Consider the following 22,367-nt stretch of genomic DNA (forward strand, 5'->3'; position numbering starts at 1 on the left):
ACATACACAAACACACACTCACACACGCCCATACACACACACGCCCTCACACATACACACACACACGCCCATACACAAACACACACACACACACAATAACATATATGTCATATACTCATAAAAGTAAATTACATCATTCATAAACTTTACTCATTGATTTATACTTTTACAAGAGGCTTTACCCTTGTCCTCTAAGGACACCTTTTCAAAAGCAGAGAGAGAGAGGGGACAATGGACTGTTTATTGCACTAGTCTCTAATGTTTTACAACAACGCTTTCTTATTCGTTGGCTTAACAATTTCAGAGACTTTAGTAAATTTTAATTGTTTGGTTCAATATGTTGAGTGTTTAAACATTTCAACCAATAATTTTAATCAACTTATGGAAATTTTGTGTATCATCGTTAGGGATGTAAATCAATTTATCAGCAATTTTCTTATCATTTTAGATCTCTAATTCGAAAGCCTTAAATCTAGAAATAAAAAGTTTCTCACTATTGGAAAACTCAATCGTTTCAGTAGTTATTGAAATCTTAATCTACAGACATAAAAACTTTATATAATAGGATTATCCCTGTAGAATGGATACTCCATAACAGTTCGTGTCCTTCTGTCTGTCTGTAATAGCTTATCCGGTTCTTTGTACTAATTTTCAACATATGTATTATTGAAAAACAAGGATGACAACATCCATAAAGCGAGGCTTTAAAATCAGAAGGTAGGACAAACGAACTCTTGTAGACTTAGAGTGTCAGAAACAAATAAGTAGGACATTTATTTGAAAGTCTATAAAAAATTGTACATACATCTGTTGGCAAATTGCGTAAATACAGGATAATGTAAAAGGACATTCTTTCATACTTAGGATTTGATGTCTCGCTTATAATATTGTACCTTGTTGTACTATCCTTATAATAAAGTAACAGGATGTGTATATGTCTGTGTGTCTGTACTGAAGGATCTCGCTAACTGCTGAACCGATCGGGTTCTCCTTAACAAGGTAGCTTCTCATAGGTCCCGGGAAGGTTTATAACTATTTTGGGGTAGGGTACCACCACCCTCCTAGAGAAATCACAAAAAATCGATCATCTTTTTTACTTAGAGACTTGAACACAATTTGAACAGTTACGTATTACTTAAAAAAACATTTAAAGTGCCACTAGAGGCGTATCCGCTAATGACTCAATATTACAAAAATCAGATGAATCGGATAATCATTTGGAAATGAAATAACATACTATTTAATTTTTTTTTATGGATGATTTGGCCGTCAAATTTTTCAAAGACGTACAAGTTTTTTGGAGGTTAGTAGGCTATTGTGGTCATTTTTTTGAGACTTGGAGGATCTGGACATGCAGGATCATAAAAAATCAAAGTAATTTGAATATTTGCTCTATATCTGAATGAAAAACAGGGCTCGGCAGCTGCCCGTCAGCCGCCTGTAAGCCTCTAGGAAATCAACCTTTTTTTTAGATTTTAAATCATCTAGAAGTCTAAACCTGGACTAAATAGAGCAATACCTCTATTCAAAACAATTTTCAAAGCATTAAAATGGGTTTTAATTTGATGCTTAGTCACAGCTGACGCGCAGCTGCCGAGCCCTGAGGAAAAAATCATTTAAAGATAATTATTGTATAACAAATAATAATCTTTTTAGCAGCAAGGTTTATGAGTTACTAATTATTATGACACTATATGATATTCAGGCCTTTAAAGATTTATAAATTTTTTCTTTTATACAGATAATTTTTTTTAGAATTTTATGTAATTGAATCTATGTAAATATTTCCAATTTCTTAAATTGAAGGTTTCTTCCCTCTCATCAATTCTTATATAAAAGTAACAGGATTTCAGTGTGTCTTCAGCTTAAGATCTCTTTACACTGTCCGGTGCGCAGTTTACAAAGCAGCTCAGAAACCCTCAAAATTATTCACAGACAAATCATCCGCAGCCAACTAATTATAATACAGAAACCCTCAGCCGCAGCCACTTAAAGCAACAACCTTGTATCCTGATTTTTTTCCAAGTAAACTTACTTAATTGTTCCTTTTCCTCATGATGAACAAAACACTATGTTAAGTAAAATCGATATATTATTACTTGGATGTTACACCAGATTTTCATATGCTCTGATAAAGTGATGTTTGGAACGGGCTAAAATAATTATACCCTCCATCCAGTCGGTTCTACCCCATCACCGCCCTTTACTTCTGGATGATCAAACTGAACAATAAATGAGGTCCTTATTAGCAATCTAAATTGACGATAAACTTTCCCCTGTCAATATATCTATAATACAAAGTAGAACGATTTCTGTCTGTCTGTTTGTACCGAAGGATCTTGCTAACCGCTGAACCGATCGGGTTCTTCCTTACAAGGTGGCTTTTCATAGGTCCCGGGAAGGTTTATAACTATTTTCTTGGAGATTGGACACCCCCAACCCCCCCAACCCCCAAAAAAAAGGGAAAAATACCCCCGCCCCCCCCCCCCCTCCAGAAAAAATATTTTTTTAAAAACTAAAATTGAAATAGTGGGGGCGACTAAACCCCTTCCCCAAAAATAAAATTTTTTCTTTTAAATCTAAACGAAAAATTAGGTTAAACAAACCTCTTGGGGCAAAGCTCCTGGAGGCTTGAGGCAAAGCCGCTAGTCCATGTATTTTGTATATCCATTGTTAGTATGTTTACAATAATATAATGTATAAAAGGAATAATACAATATCTGATAAGTAACAATAAAGCAATAAGTGCATATTTACAGGGATATAAGGGGATAAGACAATGGACGATAAATCGATGTATATCACCTATTATGATACCCCATCTGTAGACTAAAATTAGTGGTTGAAATATTTAAATACTCACCTAATTGAACAAACAATCAAAATTCAAGAAAAGTATCCAAAGTTGTCAGGCCAACGAATTTCAAAGCACTAATATAAACTTTGGGGACTAGAGTAATAAACAGCCCAATTAAATTAGTTCGCTGTTTAGTTATTTATGCTACAAAACTTAATCCATCTAACATGTTTTGTCCACATATGGAAGATGTCATCCTTATTTTTTTTATAACTTTACCCGTTATTTGTCCCTCTCTCCCAGATATTTGCCATATAAAAGATTATAAAATATAAAAAGGCAAATTGATCGTCCTCAGTAAGGATCGTCCTCAGTAAGGACTTCCAGAGAATTGCTGGAAGGTTGGGAAATTGTAGGTATTGGCTCTTGGCTTCCTCTGCTGTTGCTGGTGTTGTTGCTGTTGCAGTTGGAGGTGGATTTGCGACGTAGACACTGCCAACATAGAATCCGAGTAATCCTACAACATTGACAGTACGAGACCTTTGGTCCAAGCCCCAGGAAGCTGCCAGGTTCTTAAACCTGGCAAAAACTGATGATGATCCAGGCTGAGAAGGAAGGGCTATCCGAAACCGATTAATAACCGCTGGATTCAAACCGGTTCTTAGCAACATTGAAAAATTATGTATGGCATCGTATTACAGACAATTTTCTACAAATTTCATATAATTAAAACCAGTTTTGTTAGCTCGGCCCTTGTGGAAAGCTTTCTCTAATATGACTCTGTAAATTATTATTCAACTACTGGTCAAATTGGAATGCTAGTAATATAACTTGAAGAAAGAGAAATTTTAGAAAACTTGAACATACATGTAACTGCGTAATAGGAGAAAAATGCATGTACACACGTACTATGGGAGAAATCTTTTTAACTGTAAATTACAAAAAAGTTTTCTTTTGAAATTGCAAATGTAATGAAACTAAAACATTTAAATATCCAAAAATGCATATTCTACATATTTTTTATATGTCCACGTACTAGGAAATCAGTGAGGGAGAGGTCATTGGGCTGTTTATTACACTAGACCATGCTTAAATTTTTGTGTCAAAAAGGTTTCAACCACTAATTTTAAGCTACAGAGTGGGTAATTTTGTGCATCATCATTGGGGATGTACGTCAATTTATCGGTCATTTTCTTATCCCTTTCGATCCCTCTGAGGAAAACAAATAATGTAAGATAAACATATTTTTTTAAAATCCAGAGGGCCAAATTAGATGTTAATCCTAGGACATTAAGTACACGATACATGTATTTTTAATATTGCTCAAAATCATTTTAGATCCATCGAAAGCATACCTGACGCTTTCATTTTATAAGGTTGCTGCGGCTGATGAATGATGCCTCACCAATTCAGAGCAGCTATGGCGGAATGCGAAGTTATAAATGAAAGCGGCTGAGTCGGAATTTAAAACTAGCTTCATATCTGAGCTGGATCTTTAAATCATTTTAGTAATGAGCCAGATCGGGGTGAGCCGAATTTAAGCCAATCACAGCGCGGCATTTCATAAAATGCTGTGCTCTCATTGGTGGAAAGTTGGCTCACCCCGATCTGGCTCACCACTAAAATAGTTTAAAGATCCAGCTCTGAATATTTGCAGCAGAATATTTGACTGCAGAAGTATGGCTGAGGCTATGAAGTTGTTTTTATAACCGTGCAGTGTTCTAAATTCTGTAAGCCGCGGTTGCTGCGTCGTCTACAGGTTTTAGTCGCATTTTTTTAAAATGTCCAATTAAAAGTTACATGCGTGTGATGTCACTGTGGGCTAGAATTGAATCAAGACAAAAGTAAGTGCCGAGCCCTGAGACCTATGTATGGTGAAAATAGACATAAAACCATGATGATTCCAGGTAAAACCAAAACATTTCAGCGGGGGCTTTTTGAGAAATTAGATTTGAAAATTTCAAGTTCAATTTTCACCCCCTAGGAGTTGCCGCATAATCATGACAAGAAAAGCAAATATTATTAATTTTAAATTTTGAACAACTTTGCTTTTATGAAGTCCTTCTTAAAACCTCTCTATATATGATTTATTTTAGGCTGAATTTTCGTGACCTTTGCAAAGCAAGTGATAAAAATGGCCGTTTATTAACTCCCTTCAGGAGTGGTTTTATGAAGAACTTTATAAAAGCAAAGTTGTTCAAAAGAAGTTGTATCAACTTTTTTTTTTATAGCTAGCCGGTCCTTTTAGTAAGTAGTAGATGTAAAATTTTTCATAGAATTCAGATATGCAATCGGTTTTTTTGTAGACCTCTTATTTTTTAAGTAATTTAAGTTTAAAAAAAAAAAATTAAGTCGATTTTAAGGTACTAAAATGCAACAAAAAAAAGAAAGAAAATGGTTATTATGAACAAAAATAGTAAGATCTTTAATTTGACACCTTACTTTTTCAATTCTGTCAGGTAATTATTTAAAAAAAAATCGATTTTTTTAAACCTACGAGAATAAAAACTTTGAACTCAATTTTATCATTTCACAAGTAAAAAAATATGGGTTCATATATACCTTTAGAATCAGAAAAATATTACGAATCCATTGTAAGCAAAATTGAAAAAAAAGTTTACAATATAGTACATAAACTACAATAAAAGGAATTATATGAAAATATCATATTATATTGTACAGGCAACGTCTTAACTTTTGAATTGGGTATAAAAATGGGAAGGGGGTATAGAGGGGGTAAAGAGGGGGTAAAAAAGGGAAGACGATAGTGTTGCCAGAACAAAAAATACAATTGGCCATTTTTATATTTTTTTATTTTTTTACTTTTTTTCAATTTTGCTTACAATGGATTCGTAATATTTTTCTGATTTTAAAGGTATATATGAACCCATGTTTTTTATGTCTGTTTGAGAAAATATTTAGGTCTAAAGTTTTTATTAAACCGAGGTTAAAAAAATAGATTTTTTCAATAATTACTCAACAGAATTTTAAAAGTAAGGTGTCAAATTAAAGATCTTACTATTTTTGTTCTTACTGGCCATTTTCTTCTTTTATTTTGTTGCGTTTTAGTACCTTAAAACCGACTTAATTATTTTTAAAAAAAACTTAAATTACTTAAAAAATAAGAGGTCTACAAAAAAAACGATTGCATATCTGAATTCTATGAAAAATTTTACATCTACTACTTACTAAAAGAACCGGCTAGCCATAAAAAAAAAAGTTGATACACCTTCTTTAAAATAAATAATATTTGCTTTTCTTGTCTTGATTATGCGGCAACTCCTAGGGGGTGAAAATTGAACAACTTGAAATTTTCAAATCTAATTTTCTCAAAAAGCCCCCGCTGAAATATTTTGGTTTTACCTGGAATCATCATGGTTTTATGTCCATTTTCACCATACATAGGTCTCAGGGCTCGGCACTTACTTTTGTCTTGATTCAATTCTAGTCCACAGTGATGTTGATTAATCTGGACTCAATCATTTGATATACATATTACACATGATACACTAAAGTAAATGCATAGAGGGGGCATGATATATATGTAACTATACCCACATGTTGTAGATCAATTCCCAATTTTGTATTGGGTCTTTTAAATCAGCTACTAGCGTCAGAAATATAAATACAGCCGAGTCTCTAAAAAGAAAAAAAGCAATTTGCTAGCAGACAAAAAGGGCTAGGTAGTTGTCTGGATTATACATCTGTACTTATACATTTATTCATGATACCACTCCAATGAGTCCGCAATTCTAGACAATATCCTGCTAGTAACCAAGTGTGAAAAACTCTTTTCTAGTATAGCTTCGAAACCGAATAATATCCGCTGGTTTAGAACTGGTTTCCAGCCATTATGTCTGCGGAAATTTGTTTATAATATGATGCGATAAATAGTGTACTGCGCGCTTCACGGCAACATCAAGATGTTTTCTGAATATGATCTTTCACAACAGCAAAAAAAAAGTAAGATTAAAATATAATATACTAAAGTAGTAAGTTGTATGTTTGTATGTGTGTCTCTGATAATTGACCAATCCATCCAAAAGTGATTATATGCTAATTGGTGGAGGGTTAGTTAATATGATCCTCCACCCCCCCCCCCCCTAAAAAATTAGAATCCCTCTAAATTTTATGGTGGGTGCCAGATTGCCACACCCTCTTGGACTGTTTTAGGTTGAAGTGTCACGTGGGTGTAAGCTTTAAAGTTAAAGTAGGTGGGTGGGGGGGGGGGGGGGTGTTCACGCTGGAATCTCTTTTTAAAACCTCTTTAAAAAGCATAAAAACTATCAGATCAAACTATCAGATATTGATTTAGATAATTGGATAATGGATATAGGATATACGCTTGTTCAGTTCGTTCATGCAGATGGAGGGGATAGGATAGGGGGTAAAGGGAGTGGAATGGAGAAATCATTAATATAGCCCGCTGCAAGTTTCACTTTATTTGAAAACATACAAATCTGATGTAGGATCCAAGTAATAATATATTCATTTATCTTACATACACACATAAAAATCAATCAATTCCTGTCAAGTTTTGTTTTAACAATTTTTTACTCTTTTTGAAAAACACCTAACAAAGTGGTATACCAGTTAGAAATGCTGGCACATGGTATTTGTAATTTACAAAATTATTCCTTTTGCAAAGATTTGGCCTTTGGAAAGTTTTTAGTAGTGTTAGGCGGGGGCCATTGTGTACGTACGTATATAGCCTTAGTTCTTAGTAATAATTGTGTTCTTAATCAAGGTTGTGTCAGTCTGTTCCTTCTGTAACATATAGTTAAATAATAAAGGTAAAGGTACTAAGAAAGAGAGGGAATGTCTGATTGAGCCAATAGGAGAATCGCATCGGAATTTACATTGGATCTCATTGGTTGAAATTATGTACACATTTTCCTACGAAGGCATGTTTTTTTTCATTTCATACATACATAAAAGTCAGCTGTTAACAGTATATTTTCTTAGTAGAAAGCTTTGCGGAATCAGAATTAATTGCCCAAAAATTTCGTTTACAATTTGAAAGCTTGAAACAAAGTTGGATTCTTAAAAAAAAAGTTAGGCTGGCAACTCGCTGGTGAGGCAAAATTATTTTTGTGAAAAATCCTCCAAAATCGAATAAAAGAATTTACAAAAATGAAATAAAATCTTAAGAGGGTTATTAATATATGATTTTGTTTAATTTTTGTAGATTTTTAATGTGCTTTTGGATGATTTTTCACAAAAATAATTTTGCCTCACTATCGAATAGCGAGTCTATAATTTTTTAAGAATCCACATCAGCTTGAGTCGAAAGTAAACAATACTTTTGTCTGCTAGGAATGTTCTCTCTTAGATTTGACGAAAAAAGGGTTCAGAATATTCTTCTACTCTTCTATTTCTATTAGTTAAATAAAAGTAAACATTGTCCTATCATTTTCAAACCTGATATAAATATTTCTACAATATTAAATTTTATTTAAGAGGTAAAGTATTTAATTGCTATTATAATTAGGTCTTATCAAAACGTGCATATTTTTATACATATATGTTTTTCATTGAGTTTTGACATTTATTATCATCATATCTTTTAAGTACCGAAGCTACTCTATAGGTATTCGTGTCTGTCAGTCTGTCTGTTAGGGCGGAACAAACGTGAAAGGTGGGAGGGGGGGGGGGGTAAAGGGGTGTTTAGCTACCTCATTTTATCCCCCTAAAAATCTGAAAAAATACATTAGATTACCCGCCTCAAACCTTTGAAAGAAGTTGTATCAACTTTTTTTTTATAGCTAGCCGGTCCTTTTAGTAAGTAGTAGATGTAAAATTTTTCATAGAATTCAGATATGCAATCGGTTTTTTTGTAGACCTCTTATTTTTTAAGTAATTTAAGTTTTAAAAAAAAAAAATTAAGTCGATTTTAAGGTACTAAAATGCAACAAAAAAAAGAAAGAAAATGGCCATTATGAACAAAAATAGTAAGATCTTTAATTTGACACCTTACTTTTTCAATTCTGTCAGGTAATTATTGAAAAAATCGATTTTTTTAAACCCACGAGAATAAAAACTTTGAACTCAATTTTATCATTTCACAAGTAAAAAAATATGGGTTCATATATACCTTTAGAATCAGAAAAATATTACGAATCCATTGTAAGCAAAATTGAAAAAAAAGTTTACAATATAGTATATAAACTACAATAAAAGGAATTATATGAAAATATCATATTATATTGTACAGGCAACGTCTTAACTCTTCAATTGAGTATGAAAATGGGAAGGGGGTATAGAGGGGGTAAAGAGGGGGTAAAAAAGGGAAGACGATAGTGTTGCCAGAACAAAAAATACAATTGGCTATTTTTTTATTTTTTTACTTTTTTTCAATTTTGCTTACAATGGATTCGTAATATTTTTCTGATTCTAAAGGTATATATGAACCCATGTTTTTATGTCTGTTTGAGAAAATATTTAGGTCTAAAGTTTTTATTAAACCGAGGTTAAAAAAATAGATTTTTTCAATAATTACTCAACAGAATTTTAAAAGTAAGGTGTCAAATTAAAGATCTTACTATTTTTGTTCTTACTGGCCATTTTTTTCTTTTATTTTGTTGCGTTTTAGTACCTTAAAACCGACCTAATTAAATTTTTAAAAAACTTAAATTACTTAAAAAATAAGAGGTCTACAAAAAAACCGATTGCATATCTGACTTCTTTGAAAAATTTTACATCTACTACTTACTAAAAGAACCGGCTAGCTATAAAAAAAAGTTGATACACCTTCTTTCTTATTTACCCCCCTCAAAATAAAAAGCTTGGACGATTTGGGACAAGCTAACCTTTTTTTGAATTGTGTAAACTAATTTGTAATTCTACAGACTTTTAACTAAGTACAACGACATTTGCTTTTGTAATGTATTAGAAAAAAATTATATTAGCTCATTTTGGTAATATAAATAACTTTAAAAAGTTAAGTATAAATATAGTTTATGTTGAAGAAGTTGAATCGAAACTATTTATCATTATATGTATTTTTTATTTTAATTTATAATATGAATTTATTTATTGAATTGATATTCAGTTGATAATTACATTAGTTTTATCCGTTATGGCTTCAAAACCGATTAATATCCGCTGGATTAGAACCGGTTCTCAGTCATACTGAAAAATCATGTTTAGTACTGTATTACAGACAATTTTTCACAAATATTAAAATGAAAATCTTTAATCTAATACCAAAGACCCTGGCTATCAAAACCGGAATTAATCTTAGAATTTTTCTATTTTCTATACGCGGAAAGCTGTCAATAATACCCAGCGAAAAATTAATATTCCTAGTTTCTAAAATAGTTACAGACTAGGAATATGACAATTAACGAAAATTAATCTTCCTATCATTTAGGTAAAAAAAATCTTTTAAAAGCCGAAATATTAGATGGAAGAAATAGCTGAAGATTTGTTTATCCGTCAAATTCTACTTACTTTTTACTAAATATAACCTAACCTATGTTATCCCATAACATACGAAAATCTACAACCCTACCCACCCCCTTTTATTGTCAATTTATCGAAATAAAAAGGCTTGGGTTTCTGTGCTCGAGTAAGCACTTTGAGGGAAGCCGCTACGTCCCTTCTGCTATTTTGATAAGAATTACAACTTCTTTTTTTGTCATATTTTCTTCAATTGCCTTTTCTGTTTGTTTGTGTGTTGTTCTTAAAAAGTCTTTTTTTGAATGTTGTTTTTAGTGTTTCAGTCAGGGAGAAAGGGGTATTGGACTGTTTATTACACTAGTCCCCATAGTTTTATGATAACGTTTTCTTATTCGTTGGCTCAACAACTTTGGGAAACTTCATTGAATTTAATTGGTTGTTTCATTAAGGTTAGTGACCAAACGTTTCAACCACCTATTGATATCTTCACAATGTTTTGTTTGTGTGTCTTATTGGGGATATACATCAATTTATCGGCCATTGTCTTATCCCTTGAGATCCCTGGTTGGTAGTGTATGGAAATGATTAATAAAACGGTATAACCATAATTTAACCTACCACTTACCACAAAAACAGCATATCTTTGCTTGTGTCAATGTATTACAACTAAATATAATAACAGCATATCTTTGCTAGTGTCAATGTATTACAACTAAATATAAAAACTGCATATCTTTGCTAGCGTCACTGTAGCACAGCTAAATATAAAAACAGCATATCTTTGCTAGCGTCACTGTAGCACAGCTAAATATTCAAAATTGAATAGAATTAACTATCAGTAAACTTCAGCACTCAAATTGTAAATAAAATACTATTTAAACATTATATTTGATTGAAGTCTTTTTTAATAAAATATTTAATACCTGTATTAAAATATCAAAATAATAGATTTGTTATGACTTTGACCTTAAATCAAATTATCATGTTCTCTAATAAAGTAAAACTTGTAGCGGAATAGAAAAAACGATCCCCTACATCCACCTCCTTTACCACATCCTCTCCCCTCCAACTTAGTAAACGAACTGACAAATAAATGACAGGGAAAATAGCAGCCTAAATTGAAGACAATTTTTCCCCTGTTATAATATCCATTCATAGTATTTATTTTAGAAACCTCACTTTAAAATTTCAGCTACTCAATATTAATTTTAGACTTTTTGTATTAACATATTATCTTGTGTGATAAAAAGTATCATCAATATGAATCAAATCTACATCTAATTGTTTCCTTTTAGGGAGACAATAATAATTATGGATCAAATCCTGGGATCTAAAGGGATAAGACAATGTTTGATAGATTGATGTACATCCCCAATGCTGGTACACAAAATTACAATTAGTGTTGGAAACATTTGTACACTTAACTAGATAAACCAACAAATCAAAATTCAAAAAAGTCCCCAAGGTTGTTAAGCCAGAGTATAAGAAAACGTTATTATAAGACTTTGGGAACTAGTGTAATAAAGAGCCCGATGTCCCCTCTCTCATTGATAATTATGGCTTAAATAAAAGGACATTCTACATTTTTACACAACACTTGAAAGATTATCATTATATTATTATATGTTTTTATTGGAGAATATTTTTCAGTTCAAAGATTTTTTCCCCTCAATGCAATGTATAGAGACATATGCATACATTTACATATATATACCTTAATTTTTTTTAGAAAAGGAAATAAAAAGCACAAATGAAAGGACATACAATACTCAACTTATTTATATAGGTAGCGCAACATTAGTAATCTTAATAAAGTTCTTTGGTTTGCAATAAAAAGCAATTTTGGCAAGAATTATTCTCTTATTAAAAATTTCGTTTTAAGCAATATAAATGAAAAGTCGCGTCATAATTATAGTTATAATTTACCAACTGGGAATGGTGTTCGGTTATTCGGTCAGATGATATTTTCACTGTAGAGTGGCTTCGCTATTTACGTTATTTCATAATGCTTTTAACAATAAATGTCATTTTTGTTGTTAGGTTGTTGCTAACAAAGCAGTCAAGTATATCATCTTCTAAAACAGAAAATCTTTCTTCGGTTTTCCCTATTTTTTATTAGAGTTATTATAACTAGAGTTTTATATAATTACGTCATTTTCCAGAAGTTGACCATATTTAATAATAAGCCTTAAGGCAATTCTATCGTTTTTTATCGCTTGTTATTATTTTTAAAAGGGGTACTTTCTTTATCTGTCTCTAAGTATTAACCAAAATCTTGCGATGATTACGTAAGGGGGACAAAGTCACCCAAAAATTAGCCAGTGACGTCATAAAATTGGGGGAATATTCATCTCTTTTTTAAGGGTTTTCTTTTCTACTTCTCCTCTCATCTCTCTCATTTATTTATATTGTAACTCTAATACAAAATAAAACAAAGAAAAATAAAAAGAGGAGTCTTCTACATCTATTTCTATAGGATGGGAGCGGTCTATACCAGGGACTACAGGGGATAGACCTATGGAATATAATTTAATCTTCCCACAAACTCTTCACAGTCTAATTCTAGAGAGAGAGAGAGGGGACAATGGGCTGTTTATTATACTAGTCCCCAAAGTTTTATAATAACGTTTTCATATTAACAACTTTGGGGGCTTTTAGTGAATTTTAATTGGTTAGTTCATTAAGTTGAGTGTTCAAACGTTTCAACCACTCATTTTAATCTACAGAATGAGTATTTTAAGTATCATCACTAGGAATGTACATCAATTTATGGGCCATTGTCTTATCCATTTAGATCCCTGATCTAATTCTGAATTTGAAAAATTTATATTTTTTTTTGGTAGAATTGAATATTGATGAATTTTCCCGTCCCTAGGCTTGTGCTAAGCAAAATGTCAGAGGATGCATAAAATACAATTTGAACACTTATTCATGGGAAGAGAAAGATAGTCACATATTTAAATATTTTTTAACCATGGTTTATTTGCATAAAATTAGTTAATTATCGAAACGTATTATAGACAGCATTCTGCGGATATCAAAATGAAAAATTATAAGATAAAAACCATTTTTATTAGCCTCGAGAAGCCAAAGGCCCCGCTAATAAAACTGGTATTAATTTTAGAATTTTCAATTAAATATTCGTGAAAGATTTTCTGTAATACGATGCTATACTTGATTTTTAGTTTGACTGAGAACTAGTTCTAATCAAGCGGATATCAATAGGATTTCCGTTTATGAATAAAAGTAAAAGATTTTTACACTAAAACCGATAAAATTCGCTGAATTTTAATCCTACGTCCAAAAAAGAAAATTTAAAATCTTCATCACTGTACATTGTCTTCTTTTATATTCATATTTTAATGATATAAATCAATTTATTATTACTTGGATGTTGCACCAGATTTTCATCTACTCTGATAAAGTGATGTTTGCAGCTGGTTGAAATAACAATACCCCCCATATAACTCCTGACTCTATCTCCTCCCTTCTTACTAGATGAACGAATTAACCAATAAATGAGGTCCACCTTAGCAAGCTAAATTGACGACAAATTTTGCCCTGTGACAATATCCACAAATATCCTATATCCATTATGATATAGAATGATGTTGCTACTTCTAATCTCATCCAGACTTTTGTTAAACCATAGTCTGTCTGTGTGTATCAAATAATCTCGCCAACGGCTTTACATTGAGCTTCATATAGGTCCCGAAAATCTTAACCAAATATTAAAAACAACGCAATTATAAAAATAAAGAAGCCTCATCCAAAATTTATCTGAAGTGATAAATAAAAACAGTTTAATTTTTTTAGCTGTTGCATTGTAAACAAGGAGCAAAACAGTCATAGTCATAGAGAGACAGAGAGAGCAAAAGAAAGAAAGAATTTTAAAAAAAGATAGATAGAAAGAAAGATATACATATATAGAGATAAACACACCCACCTATAAAAACTCAAATGGTTCAAATGGTAAAAACTCAAATGGTAAAAACTACACTTCTGTTCGAAGCAGTGAAACAGTAAGTTAAGAGAAAAACTTTTATAGATGCTATGCATCTAATAAACCAGTTCATATGGCATTTTATAAGAATTTGGACGGATTCTCTAACAACGTACTATAGTCTATCAAACTATCTTTGGATCTTTTTTAATAGCAATGCCAGAATGTAGAGGAACAAAGTGACTTAAAAATAAGTCATGTGACGTCATAAAAATGAGGGAGAAGTGAGAAAGAAAACCCCCTAAAAAAGAGATAAATAACCCCTCATTATTATGACGTCACCTGGCTAATTTTTGAGTCACTTTGTCCCTCTGCCCGGAATTGTTTTTATTGGGTCTTAAAAATCATCTGAAATTTTGATGCAATTATCCAGAAAATTTTAAGAATCATAACAAATAGTTTATCCTTTTTGTGAACTGAACTGTCAAGAAACAATTAACCTTTATATATTCTACTAAACATAATATTTTCAGGCAGCCTTTGTCAGACCTAGCTGCCTATTTTTAGCAGCCGCTGATTGCCTAACTACAAGTTGTTATTCTTATCATTTTGTATTTAGCTAAAGAATTTATATATATTTTTTAAAGATTCTTAGTCAAGATTAATTTACGACCAAGCTAATATTGCTTGATTCACTTCTACAAGAGACAAAATGAATTGAAAATGATTGCTAAAATCGAAATATATCTTCATGTTTTAGAATAGTGTATTTTTTTAAAATAGGTTGAAAAACATACTAACTTTAAAAGATTAATTTTGAAATTTTATCTCTATAGATATATTAATGTTGCTTCTAGAAATTAAAATTACTTTTTTTTATAGTCTTTGCTTTTTTTGTGGTTTATTGGTGAACAGAAACATTTACCCGTAGTAACAACAGTAAAAGGAATATATATTCAGAAAATCGATTAATATCTGGTGAAATAGAACCGAATCTTTGCCATACTGCAAAATCATGTATGACAGCGAATTACAGACAATTTTCCATGAATTTGAAAATAAAAGTCATAAAAAGGCCAGGGCCTTCAGTCCCTCGGGCTTAATTAAACTGGTTTAATCTTATAATTTTTCATTTTACAATCCGCGTATAGCTGTCTATAATGCAATGCGATAAATAACTGTTATTTAAATTTAAGAATATAGTTACCGCTCCCTAAGTAACAATTATTACGCAATTTTGGTAAGAATTTGCTGCCTATGTAAAACGAGAATAGCTTTCTTTAATTAGGACAAATCTGTCCATCCGTCTATAACGGCTGGTGTTTTCATTAATTTATACATGTAAGAATTGTCCTATCGTTTTCAAACTTGACATGATGATACCTGTAGCAGTTAGGTACGATGATAAAAAACAAAGCGACTCTACAATCGTTACCAGAATGCCGGTACATTCAGTTATAATAAGTTGATTTAAAATTTTTTGACAATATAATTTTATGTTATATAATTATCCTATTCAGCAAATTTATGGAACACTGGTTCCCAGGAAAACAAAGTACAATGTTATAAGCGAAGCAACTCTATAATAAACAAGTTCCGACTATCTACATTTGTTAATGTTAATTTATTCAACAGATCTATAGTATAGATGTATATTCAGACAACTACCTCCCTTTCTTTTTCAAAGACCTCTTTCGTCTGCTTCTAAATTATTTTCTACTACTTGGCTGTGTTAATATAAGCGACTCCATTGGTTGATTTTCAATGACCCAATAGAAGGTCTGCACAAGGTGGTTGCGATGAGGAGATACAGTTATTTAACCCTTTCTCCCTCTAGTGTTTTACTTTAATATTTATTCTACTGCTTTAGGGCTTCACTTTTAAGGATGTTGTCATCCTTGTTAGTAGCGAAGCTACTGTATAATTCGAAATGTCCGTCCGCCCGTCCGTCTGTCCGTCTGAGACAGAAAGGGGGAAACGTTATTTTCTCGGCTCCTATAAAAGATAGAGAGCTGAAATTTTCAGGGAATAATTTTTGTTACCATTCTCCATATTTTCACCAAGTTTCAATAAGATTCGTCAAATGGTTGAGGTGCTAGATCGAATCCTACATTTTTAAGTTTTCATGATTTTCTCAACTCCTATTCAAGATAGACGGTTGAAATTTTCAGGGATTAAATACTTTCATATTCTGCATGCTTTTATCAAGTTTTATCAAGATTTGCTTATTCGTTGGGGTGCTAGTTCGATTCCTAGATTTTAAAGTTTTCATGATTTTCTTTACTCCAATGCCTGACAGACGGCTGATATTTATAGGGATATATAAGTTAACAATTTATATATATCCACAAAGTTTCATTAAGATTTGCCTATTGGTTGAGGTGCTAGATCGATTCTGAGATTTTCAAGTTATAAATCTTACTAGGTTTCGTGATTTTTTAGTTTAATGTTTTTTTTTGTATGAAACTGCAACATAGTTTATTTTCGCCGGATATATTATCCATCCTTAATTTTTGTGCTTCGCTACTTTTGGATGTTGTCATCCTTGTTATATTTTCAACTTGTTTAAAATTAATAAGACACATTATGTTTCTAAACATATAATTTTCTATTTTTTGTTGAATTCTCTTGAATAGAGACTGCAATAAATACAAAAATTGAGCATAGCTCAATAGATAAGTTGTAACCTTGGTCAGGTCATCAACTTTGATACTTCAAGGTGACCCTCACCACAAGTAGGACCATCATTTAAACGGATATTATCCTCTACAGTCTGTAAGTTTTTTATATGTTTGATCATGTATTTGACCATAACTCTATCAAAAATGCTTCCAAAACATTTTTTTCTACCTAAGATACTGAAACTGTTCCTTTATAAGCCCGGGTAATTATTTTTGTAATATCATTCTATTTCATGGAAAACTAATAAAACTACTAAAAATATGCAAATTTGGGCGTAAGTTTTTATATGTAAGAAAATAACAAAATCAATAGAAAATCTATATTTTTAGCCTAAAAGATTGATTCTGTTTAATTAACTTTTTTAAAGGGATTTGCGCAATTCCATGAAATAGAAAGATATTACAACTAATTACATGGTCTTATAAAGCAACTGTTTTAGTATCTTAGGTCGAAAAAGGTCTGTTTTGAAAGCATTTTTGACATAGTTATGGCTAAATACATGATCGAACATGAATATAAAAAACTTACAGACTGTAAATCAAGTTAAATTTTTTTTGGAAATCACAAACTTTGTGGCATAACATCCTATCTAATTTTTATTTTAAAACTTGTTTCTAATTAGGTCAATAGAATTAAGGGCTGTCAGCTTTCCCTTTAATAATTAGCTTGTTTAAATCTATTTTTTAAAAACTATTATTTTATAACATTTTTATATAAAATTGCACTTTAAGTTAACATAGTATGTTATAATAGTTATTTCTCGCATCGTATTATAAACGGCTTTCCGCGGATATAGAATGTACAATTATAAGATTAAAACTAGTTTTTTTAGCCCTGAGATGCCGAAGGCACGGGCTAAAAAAACTAGTTTTAATCTTATGATTGTACATTTTTATATTCGTAGAAAGCTGGATATAATACGATGCTAGACATAGTTTTTTCGTATGGATAAGAACCGGTTCCTATCCACCGGATTCGAATGAATACGAGAAAACTTATTATAGCGCTCTGGATTTTTTTTGACAAAGTTATGGCCAAATACATGGTCTTGCATAAGTCAAATAATATAGACGTGCTTTATAGTAGACATACAAATAACGTTGTCAAGCGTCTGGAGGAAAAATATCATTTATTGATAAGTCTGTTATGTGTGATTTATCATTTTTACATTCTCAAATCTTTGGTAAATAAATTATGATTACTAGACTAATCATAAAAATTTTATTTCTTTTTTTATGAAAAAGCACCTGTTATGAAAGAAACCATTTTAAAGTTAAGCATAATATGACTTGAAGCAGCTTATAGTTCCTGAAAAAATATGACGTCATACAATACAAAAGACCAATGGTGGGACAGTTTTAATTGTAATTGACCAATTGTAAAATGTATAATAGCCTATCACTTTTTATTTGCCACTAAAAGCTGCTTCACACAGTATATGCAAGATGATTTATATAAACCAAATCACTTTATAGACTTTTATGCTTTAAGTTTCAATGCAGTCGTCCAGTTTTTCAAAGGACTTACACACATATAAAGCATGTATAAAGGATAGCAACATCCATTAAAGCGAAGCTCTGAAAATGTAGGAAAAACGAACATTAACACTGAAAGAGCTGACAAAACTGAATTAGCAGAATAGTGTATGTATTATTTTAAACAAAACTGTAAGTAAATTTGTTGCAAAACTGCTTTGATACTGGATACTGTACGTACGTACCTATCCTAATTATAGAAAAGTTTCGCTTTCAAAAACACACACAAAAAAATCCAATCACACAAAGAATGATTACTCTAAAAATATGTCAATTATGGTTGAGACAATTGTAACGGGTGGGATTACTTTTTGTTAGAATTTTTTGTTGTTGCAATGTTCAGTGGACTGGAAAGTTATTATATTATAACAAAACCAAAATAGGATTATTTGCATGGATTTAAAAGGATAAGGCTATGGCCGATAAATTAATGTACATCCCCAATGTTATTGTTGATACACAAAATTAACCATTTTGTATATTACAAGTAATGATGGAAACTTTTGGACTTTTAACTTAATGAACCAACTAATCTAAATAAACAGCCCAATGTCTCCTCCCTCCCTGACTATTTGCTGTATACATAGTAATATAGATTTAATTGTAATTTGTCGTTTTCATATTAACATAACAAAAATTAGACGAATATTTTTTTGAGATTTGAACAAAGTAAACAAACGAAAGCTTTGAAATGACAGCTAAGAATGGTAAAGAAGCAAAATTATGACTATGAGATTATTTGTTTTTTAAAAAGAATGGGATTTATTTTGCTCCTATGATTGATAAATGTTTCAAAATTCGCTTTATCAATTTTCAATTTAACAAGGTTGATAACGTCCATAAAAGCAAAACTCTTAAATGGTAGGACATACAAAATTTACTCTTGTAGAGAGTCAGGACTGAATAGGCAGACTATAAATGTATACGTCTAAACAAAATTAAGTAAGTAAATTTGCTGCAAAACTGTTAAATACAGAATATTGTATAAGGACATGATTACGGACGGACAGGCCGACCCTAATTATAGAAAAGCTCTGCTTTTAAAAATAATCTAACACCTTGAATGTTAAATTGTGCGCTGTTTTATTGATACACCATTTGAAAAAATGTCACTAAAAATCGTAATTATCTTATCATTCATTAAGATTTCTTTCTTCGGATTCATATTTCATTGTTTATCTTTTATTCAATGGCATAAATTATACGCCCCTAGAGGCCTGTAGGGGCATGTGAAAGAGAGAGGGTGGGGCGTTTTATTTCGTTAATAAATAATTTTAGATGAAAAAATATAAGTTATAAAAATGTATACATATAAAAACTTTGGGGACTAGAGAAATAAACAACCCAGTGTCCCCTCCCTCCCCGTGAAATTCTAGTTAGTCGATCATAATACAGAAATAATTGGAGACCACCTGCCAAATTGAATTTTAAATACTTTTTGATCTTGTTGTATTTTTCTAAAGTAACAATTCTTTAGTAAAAAAGTTTTAGTTTTAATCATCTTAATTTTTGATAAATAACTTATTATGATAAAAGTGCATGTTTTGATTTTAATTAGCCTACGTTATAATCGGGGATCTAAAAGCATAGGACAATGGCCGATAAAGTGATGTACAATTACATCCCTAATGATGATACACAAAATTACCTCTTCTGTAGATTACAATTATGTTTGAAACTTGATAAACCAACCAATTAAATTTCAATATCAGTTCCCAAAGTTGTTTAACCAACTAATTAAAAATGTTATAATATACTTTGGGGACTAGTGTAATAATGTGCTCTCCCTCTCTGGTTTTAACTCATTTTAATTGTCAATTCTAATATTTTTTTGTAACTATGAGCTAAATCAAGGAGGGAGGGGACATTTATTACACTAGTCACCAAATTTTTAAAATAACGTTTTCTAATTTCTTTGCTTAACAACTTTGGGGACTTTCATTGAATTTTGATTGGTTGGTTAATTCAAATGAGTCTCCAAACGTTTCAACCATTAATTTTAACTTCAGAAGGGGTAGTCTTGTGTATCAACATTAGGGATATCAATCGGTCATTGTCTTATCCCTTTAGATCCCTGAGAAATAATGCATGAATCAAAATTTAGGCATGGAAATTATAAAAATGCTTAAAAATACACAACTTATTTGAAGAAAGTAGTCGAATTTTAGTAGAATATTTAGAGGGGCTTGTTTTAAGAAGACAGAATTTTTTAGGGAGGGAGGAATTGCTGACCCCCCCCCCCCATCGCCCAATTTCTCCATCAAATAGGAAACGTGCTTTTAAAGGATATTATGCTATCTAAATATTTATGTATGACATTCTAATTATGAGCGTAATTGAAGGGTGCAATTATAAGATATAAAAGTTACAGGCATTTATACTATACTCTTAATCCGTAAATCACAAATATTACTTACTAAATGCCAAACAAAAATCTAGACAATTTATAATTTTGTGTCTGTCTAACCATATTCATTTTAAATACAGATATAATTTTTATAAAGAGCAAAGATAAACTTTTAGTCATATTTTCTGTTTGTCAACTTGATATATTATTACTTGGATGTTTCATCAGATCTTTATGTACTCTAATAAAGCAAAACTCGAAGCTGACTAAAATAATGATACCCCCTCACCCACCAATATATGAGGATGAATGAGGACCATTATAGCAACCTAAATTGACAATATATTTCATACGTCAATGAATTATTTATCCGTTGCTTTTCATTAAGTCTTTTTCTGGCATCTGAACTAAATTAAAACGATAACCTATTATATTATCCTATGATGTAAAATAGTAAGGTTTTTGTTCCAGCGCATAAGATCTCAACCGATTGAATTCAATATTTTAGGTAAGCTTCCTTTATAATAGCTCCTTTGGCGATTTTTGGCTATTCTATTTTTAGATTTAAGCCTTGAATGATTTTAGGCTATTTTTCTAACCCCTCTCTGTCCAATCAATTCGATACGGAGCTACAAGAGGCTAGTGGCGTAGTTGTATATGAAGTTCATGTTCATTCTTAAAATACATTTGTTCTTGTTTTTCCAACTATTGTAAGTTTTGCTTATAATGATATGGGCGTTAATTTTATCCTTAAAAATAAACTTAAGCCTAATCATAATTTCAAATTGTTCTTTTACGTATAAATATATATTTTATTCATATGTATATTTTCTATTCCGTGGACAACTGTATACAATCAATATATGTTGTTTAAATTAAACGAAATTGAATTGGATTCGAAGCCAAACGGGGAAAAAATGTTTATTAGATTTTTGTGACATTTTTGTGGTCACGTGTGTGTGTGTGTGTGTGTGTGTGTGTGTGTGTGTGTGTGTGTGTGTGTGTGTGTGTGTGTGTGTGTGTGTGTGTGTGTGTGTGGTGTGTGTGGTGTGTGTGTGTGTGTGTGTGTGTGTGTGTAAGGGTGATGTGTGTGTGTGTGTGTGTGTGTGTGTGTAAGGGTGTGTGATTGTGTACATATGTAATGTCGTAGCGTATACTATGGCCTATACGGAGTAGGCATAACAGACGCGTACCAGGGTTTAAGGTATGCAAATGTTAAACAAAAAAAAATATTTTAAAAAACAAACGGATTTATTATTACTTGGATCTTACTACAGATTAACATGTACTCTAATAAATTGAAACTTGTAGCTGGCAAAAATAGTAATCTCCCCCATCTACCTCCTTTACCCAATCCCCTCCCCTCCTACAGGATAAATGCAAAAACCAAAAAATAAGGTCCATGTTATCAACCTAAATTGACGACAATTTTTCCCCAGTCATAATATCCCTGTAAATTCTTTACCCTTTCCTTTTTAAAATATCCGCAGAAAGTTGTCTATAATACAATGCGATAAATATGTATTCCAACAAAAATAGTCGAATTATTCCGACATTACCTATCTCTTTATCCTCTGACGCGAGACGAGACGCAAAGGCCCTTCGTTATTTTATTTCATTAGGAAGACGAGAGAGAGAGAGAGCGATAGAGAGAGAGGGGGG

General features: G+C 31.5%; 1 protein-coding gene across 1 annotated transcript in view; it reads left to right on the plus strand.

Moving 5' to 3' along the window:
* The first annotated feature begins 14,811 nt into the window (after nucleotides 1-14,811).
* Nucleotides 14,812-22,367, plus strand: part of LOC145312249 (solute carrier family 15 member 2) — a 78,249-nt gene continuing 70,693 nt past the window's right edge. Inside the window, exon 1 of the mRNA XM_080151478.1 lies at nucleotides 14,812-14,846. The gene's annotated coding sequence lies outside the window, so the exon portion shown is untranslated. The remainder of the gene's footprint in view (nucleotides 14,847-22,367) is intronic.

The sequence above is a fragment of the Acartia tonsa genome, chromosome 2, assembly GCF_053477335.1.
Source record: "Acartia tonsa isolate MP-2025a chromosome 2, ASM5347733v1, whole genome shotgun sequence".
Taxonomy (NCBI): domain Eukaryota; kingdom Metazoa; phylum Arthropoda; class Copepoda; order Calanoida; family Acartiidae; genus Acartia; species Acartia tonsa.